Raw genomic sequence first — 15,000 nt, forward strand, 5'->3', positions numbered from 1 at the left:
TTTCCGCTATAATTTTAACGAAATAACGCTTATCTACTGAAGTTAATGAACACTTTAATTCTTTTTTTACAATAAGCATTTGAGTTACAACTATGTTAATTATTCGCCTTCTACTTTTTTCACTTAAAAATCCTTTGGTATTGTACTCTTCAAAGATATCTATTCCACATGGACTTTCCAAAATAACTTTTAATGCTCTGAAAATTTATATAAAAGATATAAATCACAAGGCTCCTATGATTAAAATCAATTAATTTAATAAAAAAGGGCAATGAGCCGTAGCAAGAAGTTAGCGCTCAATATAAATTTATTTAATTAAGATCTATTGGTAAATCTATTGGAACGTTCGTAAAGGGCGAGACGACATCCAAAGAAGCCAATTTGACATTTGGTCCAAGGTGGATGCCGCTCAAATTCTTCACAATTGAAAAGGGTTATGACAATTTTTTGGACGCCGCAATTATTATTAGTCAAAATTTCCTGGTGTTCGATTGGTTCCATAAGCCTACCTTTTCAGGTAGGTTCCTCAATTTCTATTCCCACCACCCTCTCTCACACAAACGAGGTGTTATTCTCAATTAAACTGATAGAACTTTACAGATTTTAGATCCTATATTCCAAGAAAAAAATTCGAACTTCATTATCGAAATCCTTTTAGAAAATGGATATCCGCTACCTTTTACTTTCTTCACGATTAATAGCAGAATTAAAAAATTAATTTTTGCTTGTAACAATATTGACAATCCTAATAATTCCAAGAATAACAAGTTTTTTACGATTCCTTTCTTGTGAAGAACATTTCTGAGAGATTTTCCAAAATTAGTAAAAAATATGACTTTAACATTGCATATTCCTGTCATAATACACTAAAGAAATTTATTAGAACGGGCAAAGGTTTTTAGATAGCAGATGTCGCAACAATGTAGTGTATAAAATTAATTGCATTGACTGCGGTGTTTCTTATGTCGGACAAACAAAACGACAATTACAAACGAGAATAAAAGAACATCGATCGGATATTAACAGGGCTACATCCCCATCTGTTATTTCCAGCCACCGTTTAAAGTACAATCACGAATTCGACTGGGATAATGTAAAAATTTTAGATGCAGAACCGTCATATTACAAGACAATTATCTCGGAAATAGTACATATAAAGCGTCAGATTTCGGGCTTAAATAAGCAAAGTGACACAGACTCATTATCTGAATAATATACTCCTTTCCTAAACTTCCCCCCTACTTTTTCCTTCCCTCTCCTTTCTTGTTCTTTTTCTCCACTCCTGACATCCTTTTATTTCCAAATATATATCTTTGACGGTTTTCAAATTATGTGTCTTTTGTTCGTGGCAATAACGACAACCCAACAAACGTCTCACATGTTCTACAAATAGTAATTTTTGAAGGATTCTCAGGAAATAATTCTGTATGGATTTCAATTTTTTTCTTATTTGGATAACTATTTCACTTTTCTCACCTAATTAATTTTATTACAGTCTATTACTCAAACGATTAAGGGGATGTTTCGACAATTTGTTAACGATTACTTTTATATCGCGACTTTTAATACGACCGCTGGTTTAGAATATTTATGTATTTTATTTGAATGATAGTTGGTTTACAATATTTTTGTGTTTTAGTTATTTAATTTAATTATACGTTGCGAATTATGTTTTGCGTTTATAACTACCAACAAGATTGTATTTACGTACATTATTAATTTTTGGTACACTGAAGATGATCTATTGTAGATCGAAACGTTTGTTATATATTGATTTTAATTAAATATACATATATATAAATTAATATTGAGCGCTAACTTGCTACGGCTCATTGCCCTTTTTTATTAGCTTGATTTTATATAAAAGATACAGTATTTCATTTTACTCTAATTATATAAAATATTTTAATACTTTTTTCGTAACAATTTCTTTTTTTTTTGTAATTGTGGATAAAAAAATATTAATTTATGAACATTCTATTGAGAAGTTCCTGGTTCATCTTCTTCAGAAGTATCTGTAAGAGTTATATTAGAAGAACTAAATGTTGAAGTTATTGGATGATCTAAATCTAAAAAAAAATTGACTATATATGTGAATAATGAGTTTTTATACATATAATTTATATTTTAAGACAAAAATATTTTTAAAAAATTACTTTGTATAACTGGCCTATCTATTTCAATATTAATAATAGCACTTCTTCCGGCAAATTGTATATGTTCGATTAAAAATTCTTCTGTTAATACAGCTTTCTTTTCATCGTAAAATTTAAATATTTTATCATTTAGATTAGGAAATATTTCTTTTGCTAAACAATTTAAGTGCACAGTTAAAAATTTAACATACAGTTTAATACATAACAGTTTAATAATATATTATAATAGTATAAAAATATTATGAATAAATATAACAGTTAAAAATTATGACTTTTGAAAATTGATAAGTAAAAGAAAAAATATTGTGTCATTTAAATTGTATGTTAATACAAGTTGATACAATACTTTTGCCTCAAACATTTTATAAATGTATGGAAAAAGCACTTTTACCCAATGTCTTTCGTTTTTATATTCAAAAATGAAGCTTATTCCATTAATTTGAGGGAGGAGGTTATGATAATTATTATATTCATTTTGATTATGAGGCAAAGCATAATTAAATTTCGTCGCGTGCCTAATAACCGTGAAACATTGGGCTGTCTCTTCTTGCCGCGTGCATAGTGACCACATAACACTGGGCTGTCTTTTCTCGTCGCGCGCTTGTAGACACGCGAATTGGTCGATCTTTTTAAATTAGTTTCTCATTAATTATTGCGAATTTCGCAAAATAGTAAAGGACTTTTCTATTTGGTTTAACTCACTCTACCTGTCCACGATAAGTGAAACGCGAACCACTGGACACCCTGTATACATATACATATACTGTATATATACATATAAGTAAAATAAATAAATTATCTTTAAATACATCTTTTTATTATAATATCACAGTAATATTATATTACAAATATTACATAACATGGATATCTCTTCGACAATATTAAAAAGAACACTATATTTTATATCTTTATATAATATTTAAGAAATCTTAATATTTTTATCATATTATATATTTATAATACATTTAAACAAAAACTTTTTTCAAAAATATGAAAATTATACATTTTAAAAAATTATAAATTAATATGTAACTAATAGTAACAGAATATTATATTAAATGTAACTTTGGTGACTCTTAAATTAAAATTAAAAAAAATAAAATTATAAACTTAATTTATGTGTCATAAAAATAAGTATTTTTTTTCGTATATTAAATTAAACGCTACATAAAAACAAAAACATAAAATATATAAAACAGTTTTTTGAAAATAATAAAAATATATATTATTTCTCGCATTATCGATTCTCGCATTATCGTTTCTGGCATTTTACATTTTCACGATTTAATAAACAAATAAATGATATTGTATGCAACAAACTTACTTTTCATGCACATAATCATTTTTAAATCTTTTAATTTAAAATTATTTTTTGCTCCAGTCTAAGAGCATTTGGAAGCGAGATTATTTGTAAATAATTTTTGCAATGCTCTCTTCATTACATCTTTTATTGTAGTACCACCAGTCATAATTAACATATTAATCTACCTACCATAAAATTATAATAATAAATCATTTTCTTAATGTTAATGTTAAACTTTATAAAAAAGATTTAAAATATATATATACCAATTGTGATTGTGCTTCCTCAGATGCTAATATAGTTTCGAAATTATTAATGTCTTCAAAACAATCCATTGGTAATTGAAGAAGCATATCAATATTACGATGAATATTTTTATTATTGTCATTATTTTCTAAAACATGCAAACGTTCGTCTATTCGTCTACACATTAGTTTTATTTCAAGAACATATCGTAATATAGAATCAAGAATTTCAGGAGCTGTAATAGTAAAATAATTAAAATATGATTTTTGTATATTTAGTTTTTTTTCTACTTACAAATATCATCGTTTGCAAAAATATTATAGTTTATTCTATTTATCTATATTCTTCATTAATATTACACAATTTTATTAAAAAGTTACAAGTTACAATAGTACATACCATTTATTTACTATGTATAACTTTGCTTGTATGGATAAAATATACATATACAATTTTTTTTAACAATAACTTGTTAAAATCATTGGATTAAGTATAAATATATAGATGTTATAACTTACTACGACTACTTGCAGATGTAATACCATTATCTTTTGTAGGAACATTGTCTTCTGCTTCTATGACAATAGGAATTTCATTTATATTTAGGATAGAATTATTATCACCAATATTTTGATTGATATCATCATCTAGAAATACATACTTTATGAAAATTTTATCTTTATTTTATAATATATTGTCCTATAAATGGAAAATGTAAAAAATAAAATGTAGAATATCGCGGTTATACCTTGTTCATGTAAGCTGTTATTTAATTCAGGAATGGAATCATTGTCGCTGATTTCGTTTTTACTGGAATTATTAGAATTATCTAAAAATATTTATTAATATCTAATATTATCTAAAAAATATTTCTTTAATATTATCTAATATAAAAAAATAATGTAATATCTAAACAAAGAATAATTTTGTATATACATTTATCAAGGACAAAGTATGTAGTTTAACAATAAATTTTATGAAATACAATTTTTATACCATTTTCCTTTGAAATGTAACATGAAAGCTTTTTTTTCTAAATTCACGACCTAATTAAGATTCCGATTTGGTATTACTTTTTTCTTCCATCAATCTTTTCTCCTTCTGTAGAGTATGTTCGTATGAATCTAAAAAAATTAATTTTTTTCAAGATAATATTAATATTTTATATACAGTCCACTAAACTATATGTATATATATATATATATATATATACAAGGTGATTCAAAACAACCGTTTGTCCTTAAAATGTCGTATTCCTGACTGAATTCTAAGACGATTTTTCCTTTGCCAAAATTTGATCCGAAGCTTAGTTTTCAAATTATTAAAAGAAATAGTTAGCGAATTACGGCACGAGTACGGGCGGTAGGCAGGAGCGGCGCAACTCATTATCCGACGCGGGCGACTGTGTGAGGCGCTCGCTGCGATCAGCTGTTCGCTACACGCAATGTGTTTGTGTGTGTGTCTGTGTTTTGCGTGTGTGCGTACTCTCTCTCTCTCTCTCTCTCTCTCTCTCTCTCTCTCTCTCTCCCCCACACTTACTCACTTTTATTCTTACCTTGTACAAGTATTTGATGACTTTTACTTCTGATGAATAATTGTTGCACGACTGTTAACAATGAGACGTTCCCATCTGACACACTGAATAATAAACAAATTTTTCTTCTTTCAGAAATTGTATCGACATTTATAATGAATACACTCACGCACTTGATCGAAAATAAAGAATTTATTTATCGATTGTAACAATTAATTACAATCTCGGTTACTACTGATTGATTATTAAAATCACTCACAAAAAACGCGTTAAATGCAAAGCGCACGTTACTCGATGCGGATGACAATAGTCTGCGACGATGACGACAGACTGCCGTGACGCGACGCGACGATAACAATCACGGCGTTGCCGAACGTGAACGCGTATACATACATGACATGTGATAATAATATGTATAATTTTTAAGTTATTAAAAAAAAACATTATAACGTATTATAATACGTTATACTTTTTTTTTTAATAACTTAACATTATCTACTGTTTTGCCTTTTTTTCGCAAGCAATACATGAGAAAAATTATATTTATGTTTTTGCGAACAAGATGTTCCACGTGTGAATGTGTTGGTCGCTCTGAAAAGAGCGAGTTGTTTTTTGGTCGCTCTGAAAAGAGCGGATTGACTTCAGTCGCTCTGAAAAAAGCGGATTTTTAGAGTTTCAAAAAAATTTATAATAGGTGCTCAAAATGACCACCATCGATTCTAACGCAAGCTCTCATGCGTTTAAATAGATTTCTTTGGACGTGGAGAACGTTTGGAATGGAGAACGTCCAAAGAAATCTATTGAAACGCATGAGAGCTTGCGTTAGAATGGATGGTGGTCATTTTAAGCACCTATTATAAATTTTTTTGAAACTAAAAATTCGCTTTTTTCAGAGCGACCAACTCCCTTGCGAAAAAAAGGCAAAACAGTAGATAATGTTAAATTATTTAAAAAAAGGTATAACGTATTATAATACGTTATAATGTTTTTTTTAATAACTTAAAAATTATACATATTATTATCACATGTCATGTATGTATACGCGTTCATGTTCGGCAACGCCGTGATTGTTATCGTCGCGTCGCGTCACCGCAGTCTGTTGTCATCGTCGCAGACTATTGTCATCCGCATCGGGTAACGTGCGCTTTGTATTTAACGCGTTTTTTGTGAGTGATTTTAATAATCAATCAGTAGTAACCGAGATTGTAATTAACTGTTACAATCGATAAATAAATTCTTTATTTTCGATCAAGTGCGTGAGTGTATTCGTTATAAATGTCGATACAATTTCTGAAAGAAGAAAAATTTGTTTATTATTCAGTGTGTCAGATGGGAACGTCTCATTGTTAACAGTCGTGCAACAATTATTCATCAGAAGTAAAAGTCATCAAACACCTGTACAAGGTAAGAATAAAAGTGAGTAAGTGTGGGGGAGAGAGAGAGAGAGAGAGAGAGAGAGAGAGAGAGAGAGAGAGAGAGAGTTTAAAGGGTATAAAAAAGAAAAGGACCCCGCACAAACCTTATGGAAACGGGGTCTCGGCGAATTTGTCTGAAACTTGAAAAAGAAATTGGTTAAGGATCAGCGTACACAATCGATGGTTAACGAAAAGGAAACACGAAGAAAGAGAAAAATATCGAGTTTCTATAACAAATCGTTGTCGCGTATAAAATCGTCGATACCGAGGGCCTCCCACTCGGCATCTTCCTCGGCCATTTCCCGCGAGTTCTCGCTACATATTAGAGCCACCAATTCGCGGAATCTTGAACAGTCGCACGCCGGCTAGACAGAGGGGTCCGACGTCGACGAGGACGTGGACGGCGTGGAGGGGGGGAGTGGCGCCGCCGCTGCTTCCGCCAGCAAATCTGAAAAAGAAAACAAATTAAAGTTTCCATTCGATGCTTTTTCTCCATGTCTCTCTCGCGTGTACTCACCTCGCTCCTCCTTTTGCTCCCGCTCCCGCTCCCACTCATCCCGCTCGGCTCTCTCCCTATCCGCGAGCGAGACGTATCTCTCCCACCCATCGTCGTCGTCCTCCTCGCCGGTTTTCTCCTCGTCCGAGGACTCGGCGACCGCTATGGGAGACGATTCGCGGAGCGGCGGTCGGCGCGGCATCGTGTTGAGCCAGCGATACATGAATTGCCGCTGTCTTCTTCGAGCCGCCTCCCTCGGCGTTTCCAATTCAGAGGCTACGGAGCGAAGAAAGAAACGAAATTAATAACGCGTCGACGCGTATACTCTCCAACCAGTCCATAAACGAGATACACTTGCCTGTAAACGAGGGCGGGAACTCGGAACTCAACGTCGCCTCGTTCAGATCCACCGGATCTGGCGACGGTGGTCGGCACTCGGGAGTTATCTCCTCCCATCTGCGCTTAGGGGTTTGACGTGGGGGAGCCATTGTCTCGCTGTCGATAATAGGTCGAGCTGCAACAGAGAAAACAAGAGAAACCACACGTTATTACGCTCAAACGAGAAGAAAAACAAGAAGAAGAAGAAGAAAAACAAGAACGAGAACGAGAAGAGGTAGAAGGAACGCCGACTGTCGCGCGACGCGACTCTCGCTCGCCCTTATATACCGCCATTCTCCCTCCCACGGAGCGTCGCTTCGGCATCCCCCCACCCCCTCCCCCAACCTCCCACCTTTTCCGTGCCTTGGGAACCGAGGGCTTCGCTCCCCGAACCGTCGGGGGGTCGAGCCACCCGAACCCCTCAAAAATGGATGAAAAAAAATTTATTTTTTTTATCCAAAAACACTCGCCACCCACCCAACATCCTCCACCCAAGTGCGACACCCCGGCGCCTGCGGCGTTAAAAAAAAAACGTTAGGAAAGGGGGGTACGTGGTTCGGGGAAGAGTGTCTGAAATTTTTTACTGCGATGTCGGACGTGGTATGGGAAAAGTTTGGACACGTCGAGACGTCGAACGCGACTTTGCCGAGGTCGCTAGGTGCCTTGGTTTCCGAGATACGAGCGTTGGAATATTTGTGGGTTTAGAAGGCGTATCTCTCGATGGCGAGTCGATTGCGGTAAACTGTATTTATTTTGTACATTATTCGCCCTTGTGTGACTTGGAAAGAAAAGAAATAGATATGAGTCCACGGTGCAACGATGATCGCTCATCTCGTTCCGTGCGGTTGGTTGCGCGATGTTTCATGATAAAAGACGAGTGGAAGGAGAATGAATCGACAGTTTTTAATAATCACTGTCCATTCATTTGTTACGTCCAGACTCAAGGAAGGAAGAGTCGAAAGGAAGGACGTAACTAAATTTATTTTCGAACGACGGCAGACTATCCGTCTGTTCGATTCGAACGAACGTCTGGGCCCAAATAGGCCCAACGATCGCAAGGGTCGCTTTTACTCTATTTAAAGGACCGTTCGCTCGGTGGTCCCTTTTTGGCAAGAGAATTTAATCTCTTTTGCGCAGGATGAGACCTAGTGCGATCTTGGTTTGCGGGAATGAGTGGGAACGGGTTATAAATTAAAGAGTATTAGGCTTCATATTAAACAATTAATTTATTTTACTCTTAAAGAACGAGAAAAGAAGAATTAAATTCATAAGAATCATATTATACTTATTGTACATTATTATACATTATTATTCTTATTATTATTTGTTCTAATTTTGTGTACTTCTCTTAGTCGAGGAAAGAAAAAAATGATTTGATGCTCGTATGAGTGAGTGATTGTGTATAAATCGCGGGTGATACATAGATACGGAGGTCGTCAATCGAGACAACGAGGGAAAGTGTTATTGTTTAAATTTTAGGGTCCCGATTGGTGGTTACAATAATTTAAACGATAATAGAAATATAAAAATAGTGTCCATGTGTGTGCGTGTGAGAGAGAATGCTAGATAGGGCCGTAGCCCGAGCCACTTCTTGCCTCAGGCGTCGATTCCGACGATTTCGCGCATGCTTTGCTCCAGCTCTCGAAGTCCGCTTTCTTAAGTCGTCCACTAAGAATGACGAACGATAAGAAAAATACATCGAGGCGATGGAGTGCAATTTCGAAATAATTCTTGGAATACTATTCTCCTTTCATTCTGTCGTTATTAATTCTATTTCTTATTCCTTGCGCTTGTAGTATTCTAGAGAGAGAGGGAGAGAGAGAGAGAGAGAGAGACTGGATAATGTTGAGTAGGGGAAAGGTATGGGAAACGGTAATCACGAATCTTTCCGTTATCACGGGAGATCCTGAGTGATTTTTCGGGATAGGTGAAATCACGGATCTCGCCGTTATCACGGGAAATCCTGAGTGATTTTTGGAGATGGGTGAAATCACGGATCTCGCCGTTATCACGGGAAATACTGAATGATTTTTGGAGATGGATGAAATCACGGATCTCGCCGTTATCACGGGAAATCCTGAGTGATTTTTGGAGATGGATGAAATCACGGATCTCGCCGTTATCACGGGAAATCCTGAGTGATTTTTGGGGTGAAAGAGAGAGGGAGAAGAAGGTTTAGGGTTGGATATGATAGTACTTGCGCAAAAGGAGATAAAGAAGGTGGCTTTATCTTAAATCCAAGATTTATTTTGATACGGGGTGAAAATTGTATTTTATGTTTTTCCCTTTTTATATACATATATGTGTGTCTTGACTTACTGTTAGTGCGTTGTTAATAATTGCTGCAGGGTTCTAGTCTGGTTGTGTGGTCTTCCGGACTTCCACTATGTTTTTTCACTTGCACTCTAACGAACGTCGGAATTTGAATTGAAAGCGGATTTCGAAATTGACAGTATATAAAACTCCGAAGAGTCTAGATACGAGCTCGGATAGCTTGTACACGGCAAAACTGCGCTCGAAAGTTCGGATTAAAATCTACTCTCTCGAGGGATATCGCGGGTATATAAACCTTCTTGCTCCTCCTTCCCGTTAGTTTGTTAACATTTCCTGACGAATAGGAAATTTTTCAATGACGCCCTTTCAGTCCCGGAGGCGTCTCTTGACTTTAAAAATTTATCGGGATTGGTCAGGGCTTTTGTTTAGGGCCCTAGGTTTTGACCAATGGAGAATTTGTTGAGGTTTATATTTTTATTATCCTCTCGAGATTATCTTGGTGATCTGTCAGGCGGCATTTGTTTGGATTCGGTTATCGTTGTTAGTCTGGTAAAATTTTATTCGTTTTCAAGTGGAAGTTTTCTTCTAAATTTTTATTGATTTTCAAGTGGAGATTTCCTTCTAAAAAGTTTTTATTGCTTTTTAAGTAAAATTTTCCTTTAAAAGAAAGATTTTTATTGCTTTTCAAGCGCGAGTTGTCAACTAGTCAAAGCGAGAATTTCAGACACCGCGAGTTACATCTGGTATGTATCTCCTTTTTTTATTTTTATTTTTACGATTAACCGTCTCCGGTCAGCTGCTTCGCCTGCCAGATCATAGTCTTATTCCCACGCCTGTGATTTTTCAATCATCGCCTTGCGTTCTTTGAAAGAAAAGAATCGTGGAGTCCACAGGACGTAACACATTCTACCCCTCCACTCGTCTTGCCCCGTCGTGTACAGCTCCTCGAACGCGATGATTCCGGGTGGAGGATGAAAGAAGGAGGAGGAGGATGAAGAGATTTTATATTCACTGCCCATCCTCCTCCTTCGTCCATCCCTTCCATTCGCTTGCTCGCCGCGTGTCCGCGATCTTCTCTGCAACTCTTGCAAACTCTGCGATCTGCTACCTGAAAAAGAATAAGTAACTGAAAAAGAAAAGATGACCTCGTACCCCGCGTGTTGTTGGTCGCGATGTTACATTGTAAAAGATGGAGGGAAGAAAAAAAGAATAGACAGTTTTTATCCTCACGGTCTATTCTTTTCTTCTTTCGCCGCTCGTCTTCCACCGTCGTGCCGCCGTGTCCACCAACTCTTCTCTTGTATAGATCCGGGTAACTCGTAGACACATACCTGAAAAAGAAAAAAAGATATTAGAAAAAGATCAAGAGGCCGCCGGGTGCGTGTAGCCGGAGCCCAGTGATGCAAGATTTCACGCGCGACAGCCACTTCGCGACAGCCATCTTGCAGTGGAGGGGGTAGGTCGGCAGCGCAGAGCGCACCGAAAAGATGAGAACCCTTGTCCTTCGAACATAGAAGAGGACAGATATATATCTTTTGTCCTTTATTTTCTTTTGATAGAATAGAGCTACGAATTTCGAGCGAATCCGGAATACTGGCGATAGCGAGTAGGCGATGCGACCCAATATGCAAAAAGAAAATATAAAATATAAAAAATATATTTAATATTATAAAATAATATTAATAAAATTAATATATTTTAAACATAAAGTAACTTATATTTAAAATTTTAATTAAAAATAATTATTAATTAATAATAATTATAATTAATAATTATAAGTATATTTTATATATAAAAATCCACTCTTGGCCAATATATACGCCTTTCTATTAAAAAAGATTGTTTTATCTTTAAAGAAATAATTGTAATAAAATAATATTTTAATTTATAAATATTGTTTAAGATTTTATTCTTTTTATTCCCTATTTATTTTCTACTAATGTATGACGTACATATTGTTGCTCAACGGAAACCGCGAGAAGGTGGTGGTTTCTTCCGTCAAAAAATTTAAAATATTGTATATTGGGAAATGTATTTCAATCATTATATTCGGCTTCCCGACGAGCCGTGTTTACCTTTTTTGCGCGTGTTGATCGTTTTACCGCGCGTCTCGTCTTGTCAAGCAGCTCTCCAATCAGCTGTTTGACACAATAACAATCTAGCGGCAGGTTTTTGACATTTATGTCTTCGAAATTCGTCGAGTCAGCTGTAGACCGTTTTACTATAAACATCTCTCGTTTTCGAGCAATTAGCTCTTGATCAGTATATATATTTCGCTTTAACAAATAGTATAAAGTAACGAAAAATGTGTGTTGAATTGACGAAGCCCCGAAAAGCTCGTAAGCGAAGTTTTGCAGAAGCTTGGCTTACAGACGACCGATACAAATCTTGGGTATGTAAAGTATCATCTGATAGTAGTCTTTATTTTATTGCAGTATATGCAATAAAACTTTTTCGTGCAATTCAACATACATATTAAGACATGCTGATTCCGCGTATCATCAAAATAATATTAAAAAGAATTATCATTTGATAATAATAGTAATGATAATGTTGAGATATCAATAAAAAAATCGCGTAAATCAATATTTAAAAAAGAATGGTTAGATATTGAAGAATTTAAACTTTGGTTGCGTGAAGTGCCACATGACGAAAGTTTATTTTTTTGTTTGATTTGCGATAAATCTATCGCTAGTAGTTTATCGCAAATCCATCGTCATGCAGAATCCAAAACACATATAAATATATATAAAAAATATTTAGAAAAAAATCAATCAAATTTAGAAGATTTAAATATGCAAAATAAATCTCTTTTGCCATTTAATGAACGTAAAAAATCCGCGGAAATCAGATATGCAGCATTAATTGCTGATAAAAACATTTCTCATCAAAATGCAATAGAGATTCTTACATTTTTTCAACAAATAGGAGAAGATCCTGACGTATTGAAAAGCATGAGCATGAGTCGAACGAAATGTAAAAGCATTATTACAAACGTTTTGTGTCCGATTGAGACGGATCGTGTCGTCAATAAGTTCAGTTTTTATTGACGAAACATCAGACATATCTAATAATAAATGGATGACTTTTTTTGTCCGATACGTTGATTCGGAGACATTAGATGTTCGCTCGCAATTAGTCAAATTAATCGATATTGATGCCAAAGATTCAAGCGCAGAAAAGTTGTTTCAGGCATTTAAATGTGAAATGTGGAAACTGCAGATACCATTTCCAAATATTGTTGCCTTGTCGTGCGATAACGCATCTGTTATGACAGGGAAATATTTATTGTTCAAAAAAAAGTTGGAAGAACTATGTCCACGTTTACTAACTTTAACGTGCCCTTGCCACTCCGCTGCATTAGCAGCGCATACTGCATGTAATAAAATACCTGCGTATTGCAATGAATTTATAAAAAAAATTTCTAATTATTTGAACAGCAGCCCAAAACGTACAGCAATTTTCAGAGAATTTTGTGAATGTTTCCAAGAAACAAATCGCAAAATATTAAAATTATGTGATACACGCTGGCTGTCTCATTATTTATGTGTCGAACGACTTCTTGAATTTTGGGATACAATTAAATATTTTCTTAAATGGTTGTAAGGGAAAAAAAAAATTCTGGAGAATATCTACTGTCTATGATGAACAACGTAGAACTAAAAGCTTATTTTCTTTTTTTTAAATATACTTTAAATTTCTTTAATGCATTTAATGCATTTTTTCAAGCATTAGAAACCAGAATTCATTTATTACAACCAAAATCCAAAAAATTTCTTTTCCAAATCTGGTTCTCGCGGATAACTCGAGAGAAGCCAGAGCACACTCTACCCCTTTGACCGACTGTTTCGGGTTTCCCGGTCGAATCGGAAGACTCCTTACGGACAGCTGCGAGACCTCTCAGCCGAGACGGAGTACACTCTATCTCAATAGTCCGAGTCGTTGTCTAGTGACCTGACGGGAATCGGATCGGGAGATGGAATGCCAATCCTAGGATCTAGGGCTCCTTTTATACCCGCTCGGAGCTAGATCTGCGGCCGTTTGATAACGGTACTTGCCGCGGCGGTAGGCTTCGGCCGGATTCGGCAGCCATCGGGCGCGCTCGGCGCGGCGGTATACGTGCCGTATATCGCCGTATACGATGGGTATATGCCATACGCATATTCGTATGCCGTTCGACGGCATTGTAATTGCGCCAGATTAGGAGGCGCAATGCGCCTGCTGCATTGCCCGGCTGGTGTTCGCCGGGCGCAGCCTTTCGACGGAGAGTCGGGAACGATGGGGGGATGCATCGTTACATCACCCCCCATTTAAGGATGCCTGAATTTTGAGGCATTAGACACCGGATATATTTCAGCGGATGCGGCGGGTGTATCGCAATTCTCCTCGTTTCGAGAAACGCAAAATCCAGTACCCGTGCTCGGCGGAATGTATTTTGTACCGTCGAGACACATGTACGGCGAAATATGGGACCTCGAAAATGATGCCCGGGGCGACCTGGCATCGGATCGGCGGCAGAGGAGTTGAGCCGGTGGGTATCAGGGGCGGCGTTGGAGGTTCCGGCGGCTGCGGTTCTTTCGGTGGAGGCGCCGGTCGGCGCTTTGGCAGTGGTGGCGGCGGCTGCAACAGCATCTCTCGTTTCCGCTGTTGTTGGCGATCCGACCGCTGGACGATTGTGCCGACTCGCGGCGGCCTGAACGGCGTCGGGGTGGCCGGCGGTGTTGGCGGCCAAACGGCTGGTGCTGGGCACTGCGACGGCCCCGGTTCAGCAGGCTCTTGCAGAAGCTCGTTTATTGCCTCGATAATGTCCTTCTCGTGAGAATCCATGTTCGTAAAATGCTGTCTGGCTGGCTGCTAGATAGCGAGTAACGAGCTTAGGTATTGTCGTTCTCGTCATCCTCGCTCTCGGTGTTTATGTCATCGTCCTCCGTTGTTTGTTTATCGTTTCGATCAGCTGGGGCTGGTTTTAAATCCTGTATATGGATATTTCGGTACCACTTCCCGCTCTGACTCCTTAGATCGACAATGACAGGAGATCGTATTATTTTGACGTCGAGCGGCCCGATGTATTTTGGCGCGAGTTTGGCATTGAAGGCGTCTGCCTTGTTTGATAGGGGGTGGTGCTTCTTCCACACTTGCTCCCCGAGGCGGGGCTTCCACGGCCGGCGGCGAAGATTGTAATACTTTTCTTGCCGCTG

Source organism: Prenolepis imparis, unplaced genomic scaffold (assembly GCF_030444845.1).
Source record: "Prenolepis imparis isolate NDT839.2.m4 unplaced genomic scaffold, iyPreImpa1.0 SCAF_178, whole genome shotgun sequence".
Taxonomy (NCBI): domain Eukaryota; kingdom Metazoa; phylum Arthropoda; class Insecta; order Hymenoptera; family Formicidae; genus Prenolepis; species Prenolepis imparis.